This window comes from Typopeltis vanoorti, chromosome 19 (genome assembly GCF_054136105.1).
Source record: "Typopeltis vanoorti isolate ZY-2024b chromosome 19, IOZ_Tvanoo_1.0, whole genome shotgun sequence".
Classification (NCBI taxonomy): Eukaryota; Metazoa; Arthropoda; class Arachnida; order Uropygi; family Thelyphonidae; genus Typopeltis; species Typopeltis vanoorti.
The window spans coordinates 67,232,458-67,258,768 of NC_143567.1; the positions used below are offsets into that span (position 1 = coordinate 67,232,458).

Below are 26,311 nucleotides of genomic sequence, written 5' to 3' on the forward strand. Positions count from 1 at the left end.
CTCGATATTTTTGCATAATACAGATAGACGTAAGAGAGAGTAATTACATAAGCGTTTATGCATTATTCCAAGGTCGTGCTGTGTGTGTGTGCGTGCGTGCGTGCGTGCGTGTGTGTGTGTGTTGACGAAACATGGATAGTTAGCGGCAACAAACAGTAATGGGATGTGTCAACACACCTAAATAAAGTAAATATAACTGTCTTATCATACACACACAGTTCACTAAAGGCGAGGGGCGTTTGGTCGTTGGACATACTAGGCTTGATTTGACAGCATCGAGATATCAAGTATCTCCTATGTTTACAGAACCCCCACTTCTGCAACTTCAGAGTTTACTACGATCTATAGTAATATTACTGTCTTCACTAGTACTCGAGATGTACGTGGTATGCATGTGTGTGTGTGTGTGTGTGAGAGAGAGAGAGAGAGAGAGGTGATAACAGAGAAGAGTTTAAAAAAACAACAAAAAAATAAGATTGATATATTTGTAACTTAGCATAGGCTGTTCAGCCTGGCACAAAAATGGGATACATATAAATATATATATAAATTCGGTCTACCTCTCCCACACCGCCAGTTGATCTTGAGAGATGGCATCTATTTGTATGTGTAAATAAATGAGACAATCACAACCATCCATACCAATGGCGAGATTCGAAACAGTAGCCAATTGGCTGGGGAGAGGACGCTAACCAATCGTCCAACTGTGCCATCTAATTGGTATATTATATATTAATAATAGTAAGTTATTCACGTTTGATGCTGTATGGTCACTCCCGTACCTCACTGGGTTTTGAGAGCGAAGACTTCTGCTAGAAGTAGTAAGATCGCAGATGACTTTTCCACATAGAAAGGGATTTGGACCAGCCTCTTGGCTGGAGAACGGATAGATACGCTAATCTCGGCCAACCAAACCGGTTATATTTTTAATATAGCTGCCAGCCTGGCTGCTGAGTATATATATATATATATAAAGATACCAAGCAATTTTATAAGCTTGGTTTTAATCCTCTTTTCCCAAGTAAGCCAAGTTTTTGACATGCAAACTTGGCTTACTTAAGAAAAAGGATTCAAACCAAGCTTATAAAATTGCTTAGTATCTTTAACGTATAGAAACAGTGCACAAAACAAAAACAAAAAGAAACTCTAGAGTTATATTTGCAACTAAATGTGACTCTATTTACTGATGAACACAATACGAATGCGATACATTATAGATCTGTGTTTACGTAGGCACATAAACATGCTCGAGTTGTGAGAGGAGAGTGCATTACCCACTAGATGGTTTTCTATGAGCTTCTACTTTCTTTCTTTTTTGGGGTATATGAGGAAATGGCAGTTACAAAAACAAAGACAAAGGTAGATGAAATGAAGGAAGAAGATTTGAAAGTAGGTTCGATAAGTTTCGAGTTGAATTGCGTACGGTTGCAAGCGGTGCTCGTGTTTAGATGATTACAGAAAAGCGGAGGAATGGTAGTAGGCTGTTCGGTGGAGTTGCGAAAGTACCAGTAAATAAGACACGATATAGAAATAGAACTTCTGTGAGAAAACGACTGAAAGGAGTCTGTGAGAGAGAAGTTATCTGTTAAGAGAATTGCTCTCGTATATAAAATTCTTAGAGAGGTGAAGATCTCGAAGCGTGAATCATTTGAGCACTACTTTCTCAAATGAAGAAGAAGAATGACGAGTACTTTCGTTATCAAAACTATAGATAGGATTTTAGAGCAGAGAGAACCCTGAGATATACCTCAGCACTGATAAAGAAATCTGATGACAGAAATCCGTAATCTCATCAGTGATGCCTTTGGTGAAAATATTTCACTAGCACTCTCAGCTATCATTCATGAGATTCGGAATGGAAGGCTAGGCTAAGTTGAAACAACTGAATATAAATTAGAGAATGCTTGGTGAGGAGTCACTGATCTGTGCGCGGGATGCACCATCACAATTAAATGACAATAATAGTAATCTTTTCATTTTAACTTCTTTTTTATGTTGTCAGGTATATATTTTAAAGAATGGCTTCTAGATAAGTTAGCTTCAAATTAACTATTGATCAAGCTGGTTGGTGGTTTAAATTACGCCAAAACATCCAAGGCTACGAGATGATAACATTGCGTTTTATATTTCCTGATCGACTTGTATGCTCTCTGGGATGAAAACCTTCCAATTTTGGTATGAGATCAACTTTCGTTATGGAGAATTCTCAGGACCTAATTGTCTTCCCTACTGTGCAGGATTATGTGCCATTTATAGTCTGAAGAAGGACAACTGTAATGATACATATGTTTCTCATTTTGAGTTATGGTGAACGTCGAAATGAACTAAGAATGCACTGGTTTTCACTTGCTATTTGCACCGTTGTCTGCCAAGTTTTGGTGTTACGTGTTCTCTTTTACTTGCTACAGCGAGTGAAGCTCATCTGATGCTAGCTTTCTCAGTAAGGTTCAGGTAATCGAGTCGGTATTTAGTAAAGAAGGATGAAAAACATTCCTATTTATAAATAGCTAATAGTATTTTTACAAAGACCGTTTTTAATGTCAATTGTGCAAAAAATACGATCCTTAAATATTAAAAAAACCTTCCTCATTAGGAAAACAGTGGAACACAAATAATAATAATAAAAACCTATCACTTTCAAGGTCTAATTCATCCCATTTTTGCATAAAAATTTCAAATGAACACAGACAAATTACTTTAACATAGCAAAAACCATATATGAATTAAGACTACTCATGCTCTTTACTTCCAAGGATTTGCGCAAGTTACGATGAAATATTTCCTCGAAACTTTATTAGTTGCCTCGCCTGGGGGAATAACTGGTATGTCCAGGACAGAGACAAAAAGCCATGTTTATGCTGTGTGTCGTATGGTAGTGATGGCTTCCCATTCATTCCGGAATGCATAGGTCGGTGAAGCATTTCCCCGTAGCGAAACAGAGAATTGTGTTCATGTTTCGTAGTCCATGGCCTTGAACTGAAACTGACCTTTACGCTCTGATCTATTGCGAATTATAGCGCGGATGACTTCACAGTTTGTGTTTTCTCCATTGCGTGACGTCACACTTTGTATACCTGGGCAGAGTTTGCAATGACCCTGTTGTGGTCGTTCTGCATCACGGAGCTGGTGAACCCATGACCTCTTGGTATAAGTCCAAGCGACTATCTGACTCATGATCAGAAATAGCTACCCAATCATTCGGCTTCATCGAGTGTGACACCAGGACTTGAGCCACAACAAAACACCTGATTTAACATCAGGGCATTCATTTAAACGCTTCACAGTAATTATAGGGTTAAGTAGGATGTATTCACACTCTACCCACACGCTTTTTGTAAACAGAATATCGGGCATATTAATCACATTAATTAAACCTTAGGTGACATTCTATTTTCATATTTAAAAATTACTTTAAAAAGGAAGTTGCTAATTATGTTTATTATGTATTTTTTTTCGATGATAGTTTCAATTCCTCTTTTGAAGGCACATATCAGGTAATGATGATGATGATGACTTTTGCAATTTACTTCAAGTTCAATGTTATGTCTATCCCCTCCTCCAAACACGCTCTTCCTCACAGAGTATCCTATTCATCGAAGATTTCTCATTCAGAAGTTGAGGTGACACATTTTCTTTCGGACGACAGTGTAATTGATATATTTGTAATTTTCTAAAAAATTAACAGCTAATAAAAATGTCTCGTGGTAGTTTAAAGAGTATGTTAAAGAAAACAATGACAATTTAATAGTAATAGTCCCTATTTTATTAACGAACTTTATTAATAATCCTCTTCTTTTGATGTAAGGTTCGACAGAGCCACAAGATGATATGATAGTGGTAAATGATCCCAAGTTAACGAAAACTTTTCCTTTTTTCTTCACTAGTACAGCAGTTATCTGTACGTGTGCCATATTTGTGAGTAAATTAATATAATGTTAAATATATTAGCGAGGGAATCAGTTGATTCCCTCAAACATTGCCTGAACATTCCTGAACATTGCCATCGGCTGCAGATTACTTGCCATTCAGGAGATGAAAATCACTAAATGAAAGATCAGCACCTGTTAGGCAAAGATCCTCTTCAAAAGAGCTTTGTGAACATCCGCAAATTGTTTGGACGCCAAGCAGACACAAACTTTTCTGTAGTCAAGATGATCATGAATGATGAAGTGCGGATAGGCTGTATCGAGATATTAAATTGATGGATAATGTTGTTTCGTTTTAACGAGTCTAACTGATTAAGATATTTGGGCATTCAACTGCACCTCCTTTTGGAAATATGGCAAAGACATTTTGCTATCGTGAATTGTGATGCGATTTCTGTTGAAAAGGCAAGCCTCATAAAACAACCAATGGGCGTAGACGGTCAATGTCTGGCATCCATGATATCAGCATGGCTACACACGTGCGAAGTAAACTATTTACGATACACGTGTTAAGAGTATTTTCCACACCTATTTACAAGCTGCAGCTTTTCTACGTTCTTCAGCTGACATTCGCATCACAGAACGAGCAAAGGCCAGTGCGTTCAAAGGTTATTTGTGAACAGTAATACTGATAACAAAGGTGAGATTCTACTTCTTGTTTGTATGCTATATTGTTAGCATCTATAAATATAGACAGACACTTAAAATCAGCGATGTCGGGTTAACGCACTGACACATCCACAACTTGTATCATTGACTTAAGAATACGTTAGTATCAAACAAATCATTACCGAATTTGAAAGTTTCCGTTGAATCTCCAAGTTATCGATCTTAGAGATTTACAATAATTTTTTTTCTTATTTGTTCGATGGTGATTATAGCTTTTCTATTAATTGAGTTCATACAAATCTACAAGGAACAGAATTAACTGTAATGAATGATTAATATGGATTAAAGATTCTGCATTTTCATGCAAGTAAAGCGCTAATTAGGAAATGGCTATTGAAAAAATAAAGCGAAGCTCAAATTGAGGCATCTATAATGCTAACTTAGTAGGAAGAAAGATCCTACTTGTAGATAAAATGCATAAATACATGTTCGTTGATAAACCATAAAGATGAACTCTCACATATTCACAGAGAGACAAATACAAATGTTTTTTATACTAAAATCTCTTGTAAAATATTAAATTGCACTTAAGTTTCCATCTCCAACGCATATTCACACTTGTCTACATCCTATGAAACGATGACCCATGCAAATGTAACTTTGTAAAAACGAAGGGCCGTCAGCTGCATTTTTTTCTTCTCTCGCAAATCTTTGTTGTGGTTGGCGTATTAGTTACTGTAGCATAAATGACAATAGTATTTATTAGCTAGATTGGTTGACAATGGTAGGTACCCATCTACACACAAATATAGATGGGTGCGTTCATGGGTTAGTTTTCCTGTTTGCTGAAGGAAAACTGGGAGATAACATCCCCGCCTCTATATGAGATCGGTTTAACTTGCGTTTTAGCTGAAACCAGGTTTTCCTAACCTAAGGATGTTGTAGCTATTGATTGAGCTATGGGGGCGTCCAATGTTAACTACGCAGTTTCGTATATTTGCTTATTATTTTTGTGAGAAAACTAATGACATCTAATTTGTATATGATGTTTCTTCATACTAATAATCTCTTTAAACTAGTAGCGAGGATACCGATGTCCTTCACTTCAAATCTAGTTTAGGACGTGAATAATCTTTATATGGACTTTGCAGCTGAAGGTGAGTTAGTCGGTCTCATAAGGGGAGACAATTCCCTCCTGCAAAGTAGACAAACCATCCAAGAAACAAGTAACAGCTACATCATGCTAACCTCATATGTTTGAGACATTTGCACTGCATATCTGTGTGTGTGTGTGTGTGTGTGTGTGTGTGTGTGTGTGTGTGTGTGTGTGTGTTGATCTCCTGTAACAGTTTTCGTTTTTTTTTTTTGAGGATATTACGTATTTTTTGAAGAAAGTTTAAGAGCTGTGGATATTCATTGTAAGGAGTATTATCAAAATACTCACAACTTTTCTTCTTGTACTACCAAAACAGAATGACTTGCCTTGCCACAGTATAAAATATGTATCATATTCTTCAGAGTTAAACTATGCTGTTATGACACATTCGGATGAAAACATTTTTATTTTCATCCGAATGCTATGAAATGCGTCATAAAACCTAATCCATCTACTTCATAACAATTAAATTATGAAGTAGATGGGTAATGACAGACGATTATGAAATTGTCTGTCATTAAATTGTATCGCAAAGTTAAGTTGAGATATTAAATAATTCCATTATTTATTAATTTAAAGAAAGAGGTTCATCGATTGTATTTCATTCAAACCTTAAAACGTTAGTAAAAATGAATTCCAATTGAACACTTCGTTCCCCATGGAAATGAATCCAATATTTCTAGATAACATTTCCTCGGTAAGCTAAGAAGAAAATCTCGGACAGCATTGCAAAATGCGTCTCCTTGATAATGGCATATGTTAACGGCGAAGATCCATTCTACCCACGACTGACCACACCATAGCTTCAAGAGCGACACAAGTGGCCACTGGATAGCATTTCCTTCAAGGCCATTACGTTTCCTTCTCGATCTTCCCTCCTTCTTTCCCCCGATTTTAGCAACGTGTTGCATGGTTAGGACTTTAGCCATGCTCACACACACACACACACACACACACACACACACACACACACACACACACACACACACACACACGTGCAATGGCGTGAATACGCGTGGGAGCTAGGTGGGCGGAGGTGAGTAGGGATCAGCACGAGACTCGTAACGCATGGTGACGTCACTGTTTTCCTTACCATATATAGAAATCTGCGAACACTCTAGTGACGTGGAGCTAGCCGGTAATCAGGGATGAAATATTTCCTACTCAGAGGTTGGTTAGTAGCTCGCATTATTTATAGTTGTTATCTAATAATGGGGTGGTGTTTTGTTCTTCGCAATTTGTACGCACGCTTACGTTCTGTGGGCCGCACTCAGGAGAGAGAGAGAGAGAGAGAGCAGGGGGGGTCGATCGCGATATTTAACGGATTCGCTATGGTTTCAGAGTTACTGAGAGGTCTGCCAGAGTTTTTAATCACTCTATCTCTTTCAAACTGTGTGTGTGTGTGTGTGTGTGAAGAACGAACATTTAAAGCTTTTTTTTTTTCAAAACAAAAATTAATTATTTAATCGGTGCATTTCGCCCAATTTATGAACATTAATTTATGATTAATAATATTAATGATAATAATATTAATAAAGTTAATGCTTGTAGCAAAATACAACCTCTATTTACGAAATTTATTTAAAAACGTTTCAATTCAGACGTAACATAAAACTTAATCCACGTACTTCATGTTCATTCAACTATCTTTCTCCTGAAATTTCATCGCTAAATTTATGTTGAAATGTTACAAATTCCATTCACAGTTTCTTGCTTTTCACTGGATCTCACTCATTTTATAGTGAAATAGGTTAGAGGTTTTAATTTAAATGAAATATGTTTTAATTTAAATAAAAAAGCATACGCAGAAATGATGAAATTTACTCTGCAACTTTAAGGTCACGAAGGTTAAAAACTTTAGGAAGACATCATAACGCTGAACTAATAATAAAAAGAAAAGACCCAACACTAAAGCACTAGCCTTTTACTTTTTTTTTTTAATTTGAATATTTAGAGTGGTGCTAGGCGAGTTAACTGGTATCATATAATTTACAATAAATATAATTTAGTGCATCAGCACTATGGATTTAGTGCTGATGCATTAAATCCATAGTATTACTTTGCTCTAATGTCAATCAAAGCAAAAATAGCTAAATATCATAGAATGCTGGATATTACTTTCACGTTTAAACTAATAAGCTTTTACGTTTAAAGCTAGTACAATCTAGATTGATCCCATCATGAAGTTATCGCTTTAATAAGAATATAACATTTACGCTGCACTGCAGCCTCTTCATCAAATGTTAGGAAACTAGATTTAATTGCTATGGCTAGGGTAACACGTATAAGCTACACGAATTATCTATGAATGTTTGGGATATAGCCAGATATCTCTACTGATATTTCAATAAAATCGTGGTCTCTCTCTCTCTCTCTCTCGCTCTCTCTGTCTTGTGTGTGTGTGTAGGGGGGGGCATGATGTATTGGCACAGTTCTCAAGAAACTTATTTTCAATTTTTCTCCGTTTTCAGTTGAAAATCAACAATAGTTCTTTATCAACCATCAACATAAATATCCAACACTACCATGGCATTTTCTTTTTTGTTTATAATAATATAGTAAGGATACAAAACAAATTCATTATATACGAACTGCTCATAATGCAATGTCAAATTAATGAAGTTTTTTTTTTTTTCATAACTTAACTAAAATAGGATATAAGAAAATAGTCTTAAAGTGTAACAGCAGATGGCAGCACCAATGGAATATTTGTCACTACTTGACTAGTTTAAAGGGGAGGAGGGGAGAATCACTGATTCAAATCACTGAAGCTAAGATTTTGCTTTTCGAACCATTGTTTTTACGCTACAGTTCACTGTTCGATCAAGTAGTCTGGCAGGGGAAAAACAAAGCCAGAAAGTATGTACTCCAACTGTTCTAATTATTTCATTTCTCACGCACTGCGCAATTTATCTCATAGTTGAATAATTATATAGACGTTGGCATAGCCCATCAACAACATACTTATAACTAAAGAGCAATGTATTGGCTCTTTGCCAATACATAGTGAGTAATGTGAGTAACACTCATACAATAATTAGTGTAATGGTTCAACGGAATTAATCGTTCAAATACTCAGCTGAGAAAACCATTAATAGTTTTTACTGATATTTTTCTAATTTCTTACCGATTTTCATATGGATTTTTATGGCCCGGTTAGCCGAGAGGTTAGCGTATCCACTTTGCAACCAGTAGGCTAGGGTTTCGAATCTCGCCGAGGTCATGGATGCTCGATATCGTCCTTTGGTGAGAGATGAAGTTCATCATCAAATGTGAGATCATTGTTCTGCTTACTGGAAACCTAAAGTGGGTGAAAAAGTTCTGTTTGGTCTCTATAACAGGGTTTTCGGATTAAATAAAATTATTATAAATACAAAAAGTATAAATTAATGAAAATAGATACATCCTTAGCCAACCTACGGTACTAATGCCCCCATAAGTTTACAACCATTCGTGAGTGTAAGTCACCTAAAAAAATGGAATTTAAGAAAGTTCTTATGTTTGTTTATATTGGAACTTGGGTTTAAATCAACGGGCACAATGCATTAATGATGAACCTACTAAAACTCTGTGTGTTCTGATTTGGTTATTTACACTATAAGCCCTGTCTTAGTCATCTAACAGATGCATGAAAAAATTAAACATGTGCATCGCTTACAGCTACATCGGTACAGAAAATTCGCTGTCAACTGAAATGGTATTTACATTCTAATCACGGACACTACTAGATAGCAGAGAAAAAAAAACATAGCGCTTCAATGCACAATGTTCAGAGATTCGAGAGCATAAAAAACGTTTGATGTTTTTCTGATATCAGCACAGATATCGGTAACGACCTTACCATTCAGGAAGTTATATTAGCAGTAGTCTGGTTTGCAAACCAGTTTGCGAGAAAGATTGATCTAAATGCACATTCGTATTATTTGTTTCCTATAACTGAAAGATCACACACACACACACACAGTTGGCCGCCATATCAAATTATTTAAAATGCAGTATAGTAAAGGCTAGAATGGTGCTCCTGCAAACATAGATTGAATGGTATGTACGGAAGCGATGTTTTTAACATTTAGTACACGGAAATACGCGTTCAAGTACTGTTAAAAACAGTCCTGTTTATTAACTTACTAAGCCAGTTTAATGAACAAAACATACGTAAATAAAACAGCTTTACAAAACAATTCATATTAGTATATTACGTATGCATAAAATGATGAAGCGAAAGTTGATTGCTGACAAACTCGTTTGCTCAGTAATCTTTGGCCATTATGTATAATACTGGAATTGTTTGTTCGCTGGAGTTGTTGAGTTCTCACAATGGTTTCAGAAGTTATTCATATCCAAAGCAACATTTTCATTTTGAGGATAATTATTTCTTACTTTATTTAATGATATTTCAGATCTCTAAATCAATTCACCATTATCTAGAATAAGGGATTAAATAAAACAAAATTATACAAAGCTATTTATATTGGTAATAAATAGACAGGATTATTATGTGTGCCTAACTGGTTATTTTCGCGAAAGAAAAAACAATAAACAAACTAACAAACTTGTGTTTCTAGTCTATGAGAACAGTCTTGTGGAGGTCGTAATATTTAATAAGTGTCCTCTACGGTACAAATACCATCGGAGTCGTTTGACGAGTTTTGGACGATAATGTGCATCTTCGATATATGTACCTATCCCCATTCTGTCAAAACAGGTAACGAGTTTTGTGGAATATGTGAGGTAAAATAAAAACCAAACAAACAACTTTTTCAAGGAAGATCTTTACCAAACATAAAGTACATCAGAATATCATGATTTGTGGTCTGTGGTTCTAGAGAAAGGTATTCTTGGTTCTGTCTGCTCGCATACAAGTTAGTTGCAATATAATTTAAATAAGAATAAAATAAACTATCTTCAAACATGTCCAGTGTTGTAGTAAATACAAAGACTGTCTCATAAAAGCTTCTTCCTGTTTGGAAGCCTAAAGGCATAATTGTTCATATGTAATATGCGAACATGTTGCCTAATGTTTCTCTCCAAATATAAAAAAAAAATATAACAGGAGTTATGTAACTAGGTTAAGAAGATGTTGTTTAGTCGTATTTTTATGTAATGTCAGTAAACAGCGTTACAAAGTAAATTTTGTTTTGCAAAGTTATATTTTTTGACTGGGAAAAACTTAGGTTCGAATCCCATATAGAAGGAGAGAATAGAATATACAGGAGGAAATAACATGATTCTCATTCGTAGAGATTGGCAATTTTCTCTCCTTCAAAATAAAACTACACTGACCATATTAATCACACACTTACAGACATAACCGATTATGAAGAGTATATTCACTGCTCTATCAACAGCCATAATTACATTCACAAAAGCCAGATTGCTTGACTTCTAAAGGTCATTGAGCTTAATACATACCTAAACGTAAAGAAAAGTAGGATTATTTTGTTATCTTTTGAGGTAACGTAACGTTCCCCTAGCACGCACGCACACACGCACGCACACACACACACACACACACACACACACACACACACACACACAAAGGTCTAAAACGAAAAAAAAAAGGAAATGAAGTTTTTTATAATAAAATCTCTGCTCTTATGCGATCATATTTTTATGACGTCACATCGGTTTCAGGTGCATGTGCTTTGGTATAGACTATTGCTTTAATAACTGTCTATTATTTTTGACTGCTGTCAAAAATAACAGACGATACCAGTGATGACAAACAGTGATTTTTGGTAAGATCGTGTTGTGAAACGAATACCCAACCTACCTACCTTTCCTCTTCACATCTCGTAGTATAAGGCAGAAATCTACCTTCTCGATGGATCTTTAGCCATCGAAAAAATGGATGACTTGACATACTGTCCTTATAAGTAACTCCTTGTAATTTCGACTCTGTCCATTCTCACTATACGACTAATTCATTTCCATCTGCATCTTTTTATTTCACGGTGATAATTTTTGCTCTCTTTGTTTATATACAGCAAATATATACAGCAATCCCTCGATTAATGCGCCTAATGCGTTCTTTAAAACAGGCGCATTAATCGAAAACGCACTAATCGAATATAATAACCTATAGGAAAAAGTATAATTCGTTCCTCAGATTTCTTTTTTTGACCCTTATTTTTTAAAAAAATAATTAGGGTATATCTCAGGGCCTAGTTAAAGGAAAACCATGAAGCTGATAGATAATAAAACATATTCAGAATATCAATTTATTATTCTACTTCTTAACAAAGAATTGAGCTAACGTAGTTTGGCGGGCATTCTGTTTCTTGCATACAACTGATGGTATGGCTCTATTGCCTCTTCTGCAAATTTTACTGCTTCTCTCTTTATCAAAGTCAGCCTCTAGGCATTGCTGCTTAAAAACTTCGATTGTACGAACATTTTCAAATTGTTTCTGTGAAATCTCTTTGGGATTGTCAGCGATTAAATTTTCTTCAGGATCTTCCCGCTGTGCATCTAAATTTCACAGGACAGAATCACCCAAGTTCTCAGAATGAGATTTAATTAACTTACATTCACTTGAAAAGTCTCTAAAATCATTTTGCACAATGTGGAAGAATGTGCTTCCAAACGGCTCGCATTTTGCCGGCAGAAATGTCATTCGACTTTGAGACTTTATAACCAGGCTGAGATTTCTCTGATTTGGCCAGAAAAGTCTTGGAAGGTATTCGCTTCCAAAAAAGGCATTTGTTAGTCACAATAGTCCCCCCCCTTCCCTTCTTCCACAATTTTCTTCAAAATCTCTGGGTAATTTGTGGCCACCTCGTTATCTGCACTTGCAGCTTCTCCTGTGATTCAAACATTATGAAGGCTATTTCTCTTTTTTGAAACGCTCAAACCGCCCAGCACTAGTTTGGAATTCTTCTTCTTCTTTTCCATCATTGATAGCTCTTTCTTTCAAGATTGCAAAAAAGATTTAATGCTTTTGAATTAATAAAGTCAGTGTTTGCGGGATCCGTTTTTGGTTACAATCTCCGATCCGTGTAGAAAGAAGTCTCTCTAATTGAATCATTATAATACTTTGATTTCGAGTAGTCTGCATGCATGATGAACTTGAAGCAGTCTTACCTTTCTCTTTGTATTCAGCAGCTTTGCTTAAAATTGATCGTATAGTTGATTCACCCATTTTTGTGTTCTTGCCCTATCTTTTCTCTGGACTCGTCTTGTTCATTTTTCTTTATTATTCCAAGTTTTTCTTCCAGTGAGATTACTTTTCGAATCATTTTCACATACTTCCACTTTTTTGCTCACCAATTCTTTTATTCATGATGAAAGGCTGGGAAAATATTTTCAATTAAAAAATTAAGGAAAATAGTTGCAAAAGAGGGACGAGATATGATCATCAAAAGGCTCTGATGATCATATCTCGTCCCTCTTGATGATCATATGATCATCAAAAGGCTCTGTAATTAGTAGATAATTACATTTTGGTGGTAAAAATTTGGAACATAGTATACATGGAAATAGTGTAGTATGCCATTAAAAATAACTTTGTAAAATGTTTTAAATCGGTAACTAAATTATTTCATCATGGTGAGTGTTTTTTTTATAAATAGTTAGCCATAAAAATGTACAGAGAGAAAAAAAGTTTTAAATCTGTAACATTTATTTTTAAGATGTATATAGACTCACTAATCGAATTTGGGTATGGAAAAAAAATGATGCACTAATCGGGGCGCATTAATCGAGGGATTGCTGTATATATAATTCATCATTTGTTATACATTGTAGTCGAAATATTTTTAGAATTTTACCTAACCACTTGGTTTGAAAACATATTATTTGACTTCCTGTTATTTTTTCCATGTCATTTTCCATGCCATTAGTCATTTTCCATGTCTTTAATCCATGCACCTTGCTACTAAAGATCTTTATTTAGTTTTATGATGGCATTTGGATGATTTCCATTACGCAATCTTCAGAAATCTAATTGCTTTCGTCAATCTTTGTGTTATATCCTTTTCCGTTCTACCTTCAGTATCAACATTAGTTCCCAAGCAAAATCTTTTACTTATGTTGGTCAATTTCAATTTCTTTCTGCCATCTGTCGTTCAATTCAAAAACTTTTATTTTATTCCTATTTAATGCTCAATTCATATTTAAAGTCCAGGAATTATAAATGTTTCTGATTTTGCCTGTATATCGGTGTGCTTTCATGATATTAAAGCTATATCATCTGTATTATCTAGATCTCTTAGCTGTGATGCGAGATTTCATTTCATTCATCTTCTTATACTTTGTAATGCTATGTAATACTTTTGGAATACTATGTCATCCAATTAATGACTATGTTCAAAAGTAATCCAGACATTACGCAACCTTGTCTTGCATTACTGCTTATCGCAAACCATTCTGATGTTATTTATTGAGCAATAATAAAGCATTTAATTTCTTTATACAATTATTTTCTTATTCTCATATATTTATCAAAAATCCTATACTTTTTTATAATTATCCATGTCTCTTTACCACTCTTGTTAAAAGCTATGGTAAAAGCTATAAAAATTTACTGTAAGGAGATTCTGCGTTCAATAACATTTTCTTTAGTTGCCTTAAGCATTTGTGTTGCTTATATTATCATTGCCAGATGTTTTTCTATTCTTCATCTTCTCAATTATGTTCCTTATTTAATTTTTAGGTATTGATTTTAGGGTAATATTAAACTTCATACTAATTTCTCTATCATTTTAATTCTTATTATGCCAGTTAAGTCGTTTTCTACATTTAAAATCTCATGAAAATGTTCTCCATCTTGGCAGCAAACCATATTTAGCATTTATTCTTTCTTTCAGAGCATTTTACTAGTCATCTCATACAATTTTCCAACGTGTGGCCTAACCTTCAACCTTCGGTGTTTCTTCTGCCATATTGTCCAAGTAACTTATCTTCTTTTCCGATCTTTTAACTTTCTTTCTCTCTATAGTTTCGCACATAAATTTCTTTAATTCTCTGACACTCAGCATTTTTATTTTATGCCTTTCTTCTATGAGTTTTCAGGTTTTGCTTGATAACAAATCTTTGTTTATTTTTTCTTTCTTTCTTAGTACGGCAAACAGTCTCTTACCAATTCAGTTTACAATTGACAAGTCAAATAACAAACGAAAATTATCGAAAATGTCGAGGAAAGCAAAGAAAAAAAGAGAGAGAGAGAGAGAGAGCTTCTTCTTTGTATAAATTTTTGGAATTTAATATATTTTGTTACACAAGTTTCAGTTTATTAGCGATTACAGCGTCATCTTTAGAACATCCTAGCGGAATTTTTAGATATAATAAACATGAGTTAGATGATGTGATAAAGTTCAATCCATTTAATTTTTACTTTGATATAGTCAGATTAAAATTCTATAGAAAGGACGGATCCAATTGGACGCATACAAAATGCTCTGCTATCAGTTCATGTAGCAGTCCATGAGGAAGCCAAACAGGAACTGCATTACGTGAAGGTCAACCAAAACACTGATACAAATATCAATAGAGTTTCCGGCTGCAAGTAACAATGAAAAACATGTGCATTTCCGGAAAAAAAAAGCAAGAGATAATTCGTGGGCGGTTGGACATTCTCATTATTTTATCAATGCGACATCATATGTTGTTTTGTTACTCGTAAGTGCCAGAATCATATCTTCCACTCCTATAACGTTACACAAAAATACATCTCTTTATGAAGCTGACTGTTACCTGTTTTTTTGTTCTCTCATTATCAGTAAAATATCCACAAATACGTATTATTGAGAAATGGATCCTATTCTTTAAGATAGTCCAAAATATTTCTTATATTTATATAAGAATTTTCGTAATTATGTATTACGATACATAATTATGAGATACATAATCTCGAAATTATGTATCTCATTATTTGAATATACTTGTAATCAATAAATATAATACTTGTAAATATATAAATATTTATATATCTCTCTTGTAATTAATAAATACTATTATTTTCATCGTTCAAGTGGTTCTTACAGTTTATGAGAAATAAATAGGGAGGGAAAAACACGTCAGAGTTTAGTAATATTTATTGATTTTCAGGAGTGATATCTTGCAAAACAGACATCCGTAACTTAAAAAAAATTAAATGAGCTCAGGCAGCTGAATGCACATTCTGATTCATTTATTTATGGAAAGAATTATTTATGAAAATTAAGACGTTATTAAAGCGTTTTATATCCATCGAGAATTCGCTTAATTAGTTCACTTCTTATGCCCACGCAAAGTTGACATAAGAAGTGAACACAGCATACAATTCTACACGCATAGAAGTCAGTCTAGCAAACTGATTAAAATCCGTGACGCTGCAAATAGCAATGCTGCAGACTAACATGGAATGGGTCTATTTGTCAGGGAACTGCTTGTTCAAACAGTTCATGACGTTCTTAGTGAAATATGAAAGTGACCTACCATGACGAGAGTACATACATCTTGATTCGTCTTCATACAGAACGTTTTATAAGAATGCTAACCTTGCAAAATCCGAAGTAAATATCTCGTTAGAATTTGCGGCAAGACGTATAACTCAGTCAGCTGGTCACCAATGATACACCACATGTTTACAGAAGAACAATATTGAAAATCACTTCCTGCTGTACCACATACCGCAAGTCCGACTTCTACAGCAAACAGATTCCAGATATTTCAACCTGAATATTACAGTCATCATCAGTGACTGCTAAGGTAGAAAATACAAGGTAGAATATTAGTGTTAATAATAGATTATTTAAAACAAACATACATCTTCCCACGTAATGGCATAAGGAACAATGACCAGCTAATGCCCAAGACTTTCTTCATTGACTTCATTTCAAAGTCAATGAAGAGAGATGTAACAATTAAAAACTGTTGATGACTGATGAGAATTAAACTTTCCTATAATTTTGCTAAGGACAGGAAATTGTTACGATTCAAGTTAGGACGATGGAGCAGAGTTTCGACGCTCTAAACAATCCATTATCAATACTCGCCACCGATGACGACCTGTAATATTCAAGTTGAAATATATGAAAATAAATAATTTTACGGTTCGGTTTTAAAACAATGTGGGATTTAATATCCCTTAATTTAAATAATGTTTACATTGCCGAAATGAAGCCTATTGGCTCTTTATTCTAAATAATTTATGGGTGCACCTTTTTGACAACTCGTATAGCAGAGTATATGGGTTATTTTCGCTGTATCCTTAGTATTATACTTTGGTCTAGCTACTCACTGATGAGATCTCAATAAAGATCGAAACCGGTGGGGGGCTGACTCTGAGAGGCTCTACTTGGGGATAGGTTTTTGCCTGTTTCTGAGTGGGGCCACCGCTGAGATTACGGCTCTGCTTGGTGGTCGGGTGAGCCTGGCACTGGGTAGAACGAATACTGAGAAGTTCTTCTCGGTGATGAGGTGAGCCTGTCATTGAGTGGAACAACGCAGATTTGGGCGATCTTTCGGGATCGTCTTATTTTTAGAGCCCGTTTCACTTATTCAAAGATCGAAACCGGTCTGGGTAAGTGACCACCCACCGTAATGTAAATAACATTATACATTTCCTAAGAGATGGGTTTACATTATGGAAAATATTAAGAATAGCGGTCAGAACTTTCCCCACCTTTGCTACTAGTTGCCCTAGTTTGTACTACGTAATTGAACTACGTGCTTTAGCTTACGCTAGTAGTCGCAGATACGTTTATAGTTACTATATTCGGCATGAAACTCTTTGATTCCGATCTTTGAGTTTCTAATTCGGTTTTAAAACAATGTGGGATTTAATGTCCCGTTAATTTAAATAATGTTTACATCGCCGAAATGAAGCCTATTGGCTCCTTATTCTAAATAAATAATTTTACTTTAATCTTTGCGTTTAATCTCTGTCTCTATGTATAATCTCTGTGTCTAATTTCTATATCACAAGAATCACTAAACATGCTAAAATTATTGAAGTTATTCATTGGTTCTGACTGTATTAGAGTTTACTGATATTCGATAAAAACTAGCTTCTCCCGCTCTTTCAATCTGATCATTTACAGGGACAAACATTTGGCTTTGCCAAATCTGTAATTCGATTTGGTTGAGCGGAGTTTAATTAATTTGAGGTTTACGATGTTGTGATTTCGAGCAGATCATTTCATTTCAAAATGATTCGAAATAATATTAATAATTCCTCCATCGCTTCATTGACTTTTAACAAGATATTAAAGAACCTCAATTTGTCAAGTGAATCACTATTGATTTTTCAAATGGATCATTCTAGCAGAAAAATTAGACAGTACAATCTGCGTTCAATAGTTGTAATAATGAATAGCGTTCATTATAAAAATGATATTAGGAAATGCATTTAGTTGAGTTCGTTATAAGGAGGGTCAAGGTCATTTTTATGACTATTTTCGCTTCCTTGCTTGTCACATTAAGGACGTACTTCTAGATACACACACGTACGATTCGACAGTATTAAGGAAATTCAAGTATTTTCAGAAGCAGTATGTTGACGATTTTTTATTTTACATCCCATGTGACACCAGACCGGGTCGTGTTTCGGCACTTCGCCCATAAAAAAAAAAACATGCGAAAACACGAGAGACAGATTTCAAATTATGAGCGTCCTCATCAAAATAACATGCACAGGCTCTCATTCATCACAGAAACGATTTAAAAGTGACGCTCTTGTAAAGAAAGATTCGGCATCGCTTCCCTATGGAGAGAGAGAGCCGCATGCGTCCCTAAAGGAAGAGCTATAGCACATTCTCTTCCATGTTCTATTGCAAATGTAATCTGACCTGATAATTTAGCTTTCTTGGCGCATTCCGTAGGATGAATGCTTCTTGGTTTGAAAAGGTGAACGGAATTTCTAGACTTTATCAAGAGAAGGCAAGGTAAGAGATCACAAATCATTTTCCTTGAGAAAACTCTTGTTCGGTACTAGCTACAAATATCTAAAACTAGATTTAATCTAATACTAAATATCTTCATAAGAGTAAGGCGACTAATTCCTTAATAAAGTAGAACCAATGAACAAATATTTTGGTATGCAACTGGAAAACGAAAAACTTCATTCTGTGGAATCATCAGTAGCACATATAATTATTATTATTTTTATGTCATAGCATACAGATGAAAATGCTTTCTGATCAAATTCCGTTTTCTGGCAATAGTTTTATTAATATTTTTACTTGATTAATTAGAAATTAAACATAAAGCTATGATTTCGTGTGTGTTGCCTTCCTCCTGGTGGAGTAATAATGTTACTTTATTAGGGAATTATTATAGAACACGGTGCTTTCCCGTTGTGCGGTCCAGGTATTCTATATATCTCTGAAAAGGAGTGTTCACGTGGACGATTTTCCTATTTTGAGGGACAAAAATCAGGGTTTTCGAGAGAAACCTTCCACCCACCATATGAGCCCGGATAATTCACCTTTGCTTGAAAAGACCCCATAAAGCCGACACAAAAACCTGTCTGTTTTTGTATCGACTCCACTGCTCGTTTTGTTATGGACTGATATATCCTACTATTCCCTGATGATGTACTTTTTATTTCGTTAACCTGAAACGATTTTCAAAGATTTGGTTTATATGATACGCCAATGATTGCCTAGAATGCTTTTAGATGATAAATGAAAAGTATTTATTGTATGAATATTTTCACACAATTGTTCAAAATATCTTTTACGAAGTAGCAATTTTAAACGAGCAATGGTTCATACGGATAAATGGAAACTGGAATAAAAAGGTCAAAAATCATCTTAAATACCTTATATATTTTCATCAGCAAGAGTGAGAGGGGAGGCAGAGAGAGAGGAGACGCGAGCGGAACAAAGCCATGGAAACATATCTTTACTAGTGTGACAGTATTTTGTACTATAGACCTGGGAGGGGGGGGGATTTTCGGCTTCGTCTGAGATATTAAAATTCCATTGTAAGCCGAGAATTTTTAACTTCTCTGTCTTTTTCTTTTTTTTTAATTCAATTCTATTATGTTTGTTTTCCTTTCTACCAATGCTCCCGTTGATATGTCTCATTAGTTTTTCCATCTGTGTTCGAGGCAATTAACTCTAGATATGTAAAAATTCACTAATGATAGGCGAGGTGCTTTTGCTAAGTATTCTCGGTATTGTTTTCAAGTTTCCCGTTAGATGTCAGCACTGCAAAAAGAAGCAAAATTTTAAAAACGAAATTGGAAAGATCACTCTGCGGTTGTTAACGTCAGTCACATGGCTTCCCCGGAAGAAAGATATTTAAGGCACATGTAGTTGACAACCCCCCCCTCCCCCCCTGTTCGCTACGCATCGCTGAAAATGTAGCCAATTTGAACGGAATGAGTTGTTCACTTGGAAATTCCTTAATTTAGTTCGTTCGTCTGGCTGGTGTTAAGGAACATATAAACACGCCCAAATAAACTTTGTAGATGGGCTATGTGAGCAGCACTTTAAGGGTTGGGTTACCTTCTGTCGTGGGTGATAGGATGGTTGACCTATTTCGTATCATCCTCGGCGCGATGTTGCCTCCCATGTCATTTAGACACGTCGCGGGTCACTACGATATTTCGTCCCTTGCCAAACGGTAAGCAAACAATCCCGAAGTTGTTACAACATTTTTTTTTTGTCTTTCCTGCCAATCTGTCACCCAACAGTGTGTATGTTTGACCCACGTGTTCTAGGCGAACTCCTCGCATCTTCAGAAAAGTTCACCGCATCATGAGTTCGTTACGCTGTTTGCCGTCTCCGAACAGAGAAATTCTGAGCATCCTTCTCTGCTATCGCTCTTCCGGATACTCGTGAAACGCTTTTTAGACCATGTGCTGTCTCTATCCTGCTCATGCCATCCTATCCCGGTTGGTGAGTAGGGTCTGAAATAATATAAAATTTGCTCTCCCATCTGCCGATCACACTGCAAAACTCACATTTATCTTGAATTTATTTGTGTAGATGGTTATGTTTACTATCTAGAATTAAAATGTGTTAGAAAAAACGGATAACTCACTAATATGATATCGGTTTTTCTCTCGATTTTGATCCTATCTGAACGCAAACCTGTAACTTTCTTGTCAACAATATCACAAACGAAATGCTACCAAAATAATGACATTACCAGCCAAGAAAAGTCAAGTTCGTTGTCAGTTTCTTTGTTCAATAGTTATGTTACTATTTTAAAGGTAAAAGACACAAAACGGCTTTATTGATTATTATTTATGATTAACGATGCATTCCTTACTACATAGGATAATAACAATATGAATTCTAATGCTTCTAAGTAGACAGAATGTATACATCTCTACGATATATAATTTAGATAAACTGCAGTTTTTATTTGTAACGTATTAAATACGTTGACTTTAAATTCTGAAGGTTTTATTATGTTCTCCCAAGGGCATTTAAAGTGAAAAAAGAAGTAGAAATACTCATTTGAAAATAAATCCAAAATTACGGCAAGAGTTGAAAATAAAGAGTTTCATCTACTTGATTTGTAGGTAATCATAAGAATTATCTGGCGAATCAAACTCACGACTTTTTCTGCTTGTTTGTTTTTATATTAGTGAGTTTGTAAGAGGCGGTTTGTTTCAAGTTAAACAATGCAGAGCATGAAATGTCCCACTCCCACACATATTTTCTGTCCATATGTTGGCTCCACCAGATGGCAGGCTATGTTTGATCTTTGTTTGTGTAGGAAACCGTTCCGAATGCGTTTAGATGTGCTGAGACAACTGTCTGAATGATTTAAATCTTCCCAGTCCAAGGTCTTCAAGGCTCATCTGTTAAACAATGAAGTCAGCAAATGTAAATCATTTGCATTTGCTGACTATTGTGGGTTTTAAGTCTAAATTTATCTGATGCTAGTTTGCATTTTGTTTTGCTGTGGTAACTAATTTAAAGAATTATACGAAAAACAAAATTTTCAATTTTAGTTAGAAAACACTGTTAAAATGAACATTGTCAAACTGCCAAACTCAAGTGAACATATGTGGTGCATCCTTGTGTGTAATTTAATGTAAACGAGTGGTAACTAACTTTTATATATTTCATACTGTAGAAATAAAGTGGTTCCTAAAGAAATTTCGTTCCTTAGTATGTATCTGATCATTGAGATAGGTGAAAAATAATGGCCCTTACACGAACATATAAAACGTCCCCAATTCAAAAGAAATAGGTAAGCAGTGTGAAGTTAGTTGAGACGTGAATAAAAATACAAAAACAAACTTTATCCAGAATGATAGTTCTAAGTTCCAGGAGTACTTTAGTGGAGGTGAAGACTGATGATGCTGAAATCAAAGTACACAATTCAACAATTTCGGAGAGAAAGAGAGTGAGAGAGAGAGAAAGAGAGAGAGAGAGAGAGAGAGAGAGAGAGAGAGAGTTCTTCAAAAACTAAACTACTCAATCCAAATAAATAAGAAAAATTATGTACGAAGTAATACAGATTACTTTAGAGTATCCTGGTAATTTTTCAGATCTAAATCCAATAGCAAATCGATTAGTTATTTGTAAAGAAATGTTTGGAAGAACGGAATGCATAGCGAAAGAGAAGCTGATAGATGATTTGTGCAGTAAAACACATATGACTGCGTGGTGTGGTAATTCAATCACAACGTATTATAGAGTTATTTGGATTAAAAGGAAGGGAGGGAATATATATAAAGTTTTATAGAAAGAAATATAAACATATATTTATGCTTACATTTAGCATTGTTGTATTAGTATTATTAGTATTTCCGGAAGTCAAATATTTTTATTCAAAATATGTGAATTATAATATTTACACAAGAATTTATTTGCATGAGCTTTTTCATACTCCCAAATTAATCTAAACAGGTGGTAATTAAATAACGTTAATCTGTTACTTTAATCATATTCATTTAGGCGAAGAAACAGCGAAATATATATAGAGAGAGATCAATATTAATGCCCTGATGTCTGTCAGTCTACTGAAGTTCTTTGTGCTTTTGGATATTACTCAAAACTATGATGCAATGTTTTTGCAACAATCCTTTCAAACCATTTACATTTCATAAAGGCAGATTCCCACATCGAAATGATGGTAATTAACAGAGCACTTGGTCACGGTACCAATATTTATAAAAGTGAAGAAGAAAAATCGTAAAAAAATACAAAGAGGTAATACAATTAGGCCATGGACAGACTAAAGCTGTATGAGTCACAGACGTTCTTTATTTATTTTGGAAGCGCAGTCTGTTTCAAAATGAGGACACTTGACACGAGACAAATTAAACGTTACCAAGATAAATAAGCATCAGATAGTAAAAGAAAAAAAAGAAAGATAACGACATTTTTTCAGTGGATTTTTCATTTCTATGTAGTATTAATCAAATGAGTATTAAAAATTGTCTCGTCCCAAAAAAACGAATTTTGACAGACTGAAGTATCACTTGATTTGTATATTTACATCGCGAGTATTATCTGGAACAGTATGATGATACATGCACGGAAATTGAAGCCAGGCACATATTTGCAATTCTACGCTCCACGAACTCTCACTTAAATAGTCTTGATTAATTGCCTTTCTTAGAGAATTCCCCCAAACGATCATTTGAATTTTATATATTAACGACCTTTCCTAATTTATAATAAATGAAGTTAGCAGCGACATTAGCTAATGCTAATGTCGCTGCTAACTAAATTGCAGCAGATAAAGCGAGCAATATCCACATTCTCATGTGGATATTGCTAATGCGGTGTCTGTGCTAACAATAATTAGTCCAATACGATTTCACGGCTATATGCATGCATCGTTTTTGCAATTAGTATTTAAATGTGAACATTCTTGTTTTTTAAAATGAGTCAGAAAAGGTATGCGGAGTAATAATGTAATTATTACTCCGCATAGTTATTAATACTTCCTAATAATTATTAGGAATACTTCGTGAAGACGATCTCCTGAAAAATCTCATCATCATAAAACTCTTGATATGTATCCTCAAGGGAGTACAGAATACTATTATAGGACTATATGAAATGTTTATATTATTAATAACTTATTTCTTCCAAATATGCTGTTATCTGTCAGGACTGCAATGTTGTCAGCTGTTATGTTTCGGTGTTCTAAGGTACTTCTAACTACCCCAATGCATCTAGATCCATATTTAAAACTGGTTTAAATACTGTCGTGTATACAGTAAGTTCCGTTTTTTGAATAATTTCTCTCCTTTTTTTCATATAAATTATTTACTCGGCTCTCCTTTATGCCATCTCTGCTTATTATGTTGTCTATTTCCATATAAATTTTCCATTTTCTCTAAAATTATGCCAAAATATCTGAAATCTTTTACTTGTTCTATAGATTCTTCATTCAGGATGCGCTTGACGTTTTCATTGTTCCTGCTTATTTTCATAGTCGTTGTCATTTTATTATTTATTTGCATATCAAATTTCTCGCATTAGTTAATTATTTTAGTTAAGGAATTCTGTAGACGTGTATAGGCAATAGTCGGTCTTAATTTAGGTCTTGGAGAGAGTACAGTAAAAGATCGGAGAAACAGTCAAGAAATGGAAGATTCAATGGCTACAGAATTTGCATTACCTGACGATCCCCTTCTTATAGGTGTTTTGTATGCCTTTTCTATAGGTATCTCTACCCGTGCTGTTCCACTGAACTAGCTTCCATCATATCTCCACTTTTCTCTAAGCCTAGAAAACGCGATTAACTGCTGGTCAACATTCGTACACAGTCCAACTTTATACCTGCAGAGCTAAATTCTCTTTCTATTTCATTCCATGTATCTGTTCTTGAGAATCTTTTGGTTTCCAATTAGAGTTTCCAAGGGCTGTAAATTCTTAGCTGTTTTTTTTATTAAAAAAACATTCTTTAGTCCATCACGACAATAATGTACTATGGATTCTGAAATCCCTTGTAATCGGAATTAAAAACAAAAATCTGACCTGTGACTTAACCAAATTTAAGTGGGAATTCGCTCTAATTAATTATGGCTTTTCAACTAAAGGTGAATTAGTGAACGGGGAACGAAGTTTTGGTTTTCTTTCGAGAAACTTTGATTTTACTTCCGCAAAATACGTAGGCTGTTCAATAAGTAATAAGACTATATTTATACAGAAAACAGATTACCTTTAATCGTCATCATTTACATGGTCTTTGTCGAAGTAACTACTGTGAGACGCGATGCATTTGTCCCAACGTTGCGTTCACTTCTTAAACACATGTGAGAGTCCGTTTTTTGAGAGTTCTTTCAAAACCGCTTCCGCAGCTTTTACACATGCTTTGTTGCTTTCGAAATGGCGGCCTCTTAGTGGTTTCTTGAGCTGAGGAAACAGCCAGAAATCGTACGGTACGAGATCAGGACTGTATGGAGGGTGTGGTAGGATAACTGTGTTGTTCTTCTGCACAACCAGCAATATGTGGCCTTGAATTATCGTGGTGCAATGAGAAGCATTCTTCAGCAATGGATGCTTCCTTTTGACGCGCTTGATGATAATCGCTGCTGTGTTGATCATTGTCTCTGTGATGGACGTTGAAGGTCTTCCCTCGCGTTCAAGATCTTCCACATTTTGCCTTCCTTCCTTAAAAGTTTTATGCCAGCGAAAAACACTTGCCCTCGACATTGCTTCATCGTGGAAAGCTTCGCGTATCATGTTAAAAGTGTCCGATGCCGATTTTTGCAAACGCACACAAAATTTAACCGCATAACGCTGTTCCAAGGACGTTTCCATTTGGAAGACTGGTCGCACTCGTAGGCGCGCCGATGAGCACTTGCGTTTAGTCACGTGACACTCTGGCACATCAGCCCGTATACTCCATCTATCAACCTCTTTTGTTAATACATACAGCAACATTTCTTTATTCCACAGAAATTAATATTGCGATGAGTGGTTTCGCTACAGTAAAATTAGTCTTATTGCTTATTGAACAGCCCACGTATAAATAAATAAACCTTCCAGAAAATAAATGCAATTAACAGATCTAACATAGTCCTTTTAGTTACTTCTACCGTAATTCCGCTCAAACCAGCCCAAATCAACATATTATGGAAAATACACTCAATTTATAACATAATGTACTGTACGCTACTATTCATACTGAGATGTAAAGGTTTCCCCCCCGTAAACTCGGATTTTTCATCCACAAACGAAGCAAACCCGTCAAAAGAACTCAGGTAATAAACAGACATGATACATAGGTTAATGTGCTTAGTTGCTTCGCTCGTAATTCCCAAACAACAAAAACAACAACAACAACAACAACAACAGTGTAACTCATAGCTTTCCACATATGAGTCTGAGAAATATGAGCATCGGAAGACTAGCTGAAACACAAAAATAAACCGATCATGTGTTAGTATATATGACAAAGTGCATAAAACTAGCCTAAAATTAGGAGTATCAGAAGTATCTGTAGAAATTATCTTTTATTCTTTAAGAAAAAAAAACATAAATGAAAATAAAATTACTGAGGTTATATTGAATTGGAATACAATTTTCAAATATATTTTTAAATGTTCAAATTTTTGGTTGTGTTCTTTGATGCTGGAGAACTATTCATGGAGTGATTTGGGGGAAAAATATCCCTCCAGCATCAAGGAACTCAACCAAACATTTGGCGAAGATATGTTGACGATATTTTTTCATATGGTCCGGTACTATTACCCAATTAGAAAATTTTG

At 35.0% G+C, this 26,311-nt stretch overlaps 1 protein-coding gene across 2 annotated transcripts in view; it reads left to right on the forward strand.

Annotated features, from left to right (window-relative positions):
• LOC150096209 (prickle planar cell polarity protein 3-like) overlaps window positions 1-26,311 on the forward strand; it is a 156,457-nt gene that overhangs the window by 43,510 nt on the left and 86,636 nt on the right. Inside the window, exon 1 of one of the 2 annotated variants that reach the window (XM_090409510.1) lies at window positions 20,110-20,244. The exons of the other annotated variant lie outside the window; for it this stretch is intronic. The gene's annotated coding sequence lies outside the window, so the exon portion shown is untranslated. Of the gene's footprint in view, window positions 1-20,109; window positions 20,245-26,311 lie in introns of those variants that run through there. 2 annotated transcript variants of the gene reach the window in all.